Source organism: Lepus europaeus, chromosome 1 (assembly GCF_033115175.1).
Source record: "Lepus europaeus isolate LE1 chromosome 1, mLepTim1.pri, whole genome shotgun sequence".
Taxonomy (NCBI): domain Eukaryota; kingdom Metazoa; phylum Chordata; class Mammalia; order Lagomorpha; family Leporidae; genus Lepus; species Lepus europaeus.
The window spans coordinates 66,144,339-66,145,937 of NC_084827.1; positions in this window are offsets into that span (position 1 = coordinate 66,144,339).

The window sequence follows — 1,599 nt, forward strand, 5'->3', positions numbered from 1 at the left end:
GTCATTATCACCCAGAGCAGACTTACAGCTACTGCCCTTGTGACTTAAAGGGACCCAAGATGCCTGCCTAAGAGGGCAGGCCAGAGTGGAAAAGAAACAGACTCTGGAGCCAGGTTGAAAAGACTGAGCAGAGTGGCCGTTTGGTGTAGCAGCTAAGACTCCCTTGGCCCACCTCAGAGTGCCTGGGTTCGAGACCTACCTCTGGCTCCTGTTCTAGTCTCCTGCTGATACAGACGCTGGGAAGCAGCACTGATGCTCCAGGAATTAGGTCCCTGCCACCCAACCTGGGAGACCTGGGTTGAGTTCCTGGCTCCCTGCCTCTGCTCCAGCCAGGGCTGTTGGGGATGTATCTCTCTGTATCTCAAATAAATAATTTTTTTACAGTGCATGGGTGAAGGAATGTGGCTGCTTTGTGGCCAGGCCCTGCTGAGTGGCCGTGGGTGGCTAACTGGTGGCCTGCTTGCATACCCGATTCTCTCATCGCTGTTTTACCTCTCATCCCTGTCCTAGTTTCTGGCATTTGAGCAGGGCTCAGTAAATGAATGCCGAAAGCTTCAGTGAATCCACAGTTTTTTCACCTGCAGGTCCCGTGGAGTTTCTGGCATGGTAAGAAGGTACCTCAGAAAGTTCAGGAATGGAGGATGCTGTTGCGGAGTGCAGCAGGTCACCCCACCACCTACAATGTTGGCATCCCATATGGGCACCAGTTCGAGTCCTGGATGCTCCACTTTTTTTTTTTTTTTGACAGGCAGAGTGGACAGTGAGAGAGAGAGAGAGAGAGAAAGGTCTTCGTTTTGCCGTTGGTTCACCCTCCAATGGCCGCCGCGGCCGGCGCACCACGCTGATCTGAAGGCAGGAGCCAGGTGCTTCTCCTGGTCTCCCATGGGGTACAGGGCCCAAGCACTTGGGCCATCCTCCACTGCACTTACCGGGCCACTGCAGAGAGCTGGCCTGGAAGAGGGGCAACTGGGACAGAATCCAGCGCCCTGACAGGGACTAGAACCCGGTGAGCCAGCGCCGCAGGTGGAGGATTAGCCTATTGAGCCGTGGCGCCGGCCCTGCTCCACTTCTGATCCAGCTCCTTGCTAAGGCACCTGGGAGGGAGCAAATGATGGCCCAAGTGTTTTGGCCCCTGCTACCCACACAGGAGACCTGGATGGAGTTCCTGACCTCAGCCTGGACCAGCCCCAACTATTCCGGCCATCTGGGGAATGAGTCAGCAAATGGAAGATCTCTCTCTCTCTCTCTCTCTCTCATATCTCTATTATTCTACCTTCTAAATAAGTAGATCTTTTTTTATAAGTCTGTGGAAGAGATGGGCATTTGGTGCAGCAGTTAGGACACCACTTGGGACCGTGACATCCCACTTTGGAGCACCTGGATCGGAGTCCCAGCTCCACGCTGAAGTCCAGCTCCCTGCTTGTGTGCACTCAGGGAGGCAGCAGGTACATGGGTGCCTGATACCAGCGAGGAGATCTGGGTGGAATTCTGGGAATCTGGCTTCAGTCTAGCCCAGCTTCAGCTGTTGTGGGCATCTGAGGAGTGAACCAGAAAATAGGGGTTATCTCTGTCTCTCTCTGCCTCTGTCTCTCTCTCCAC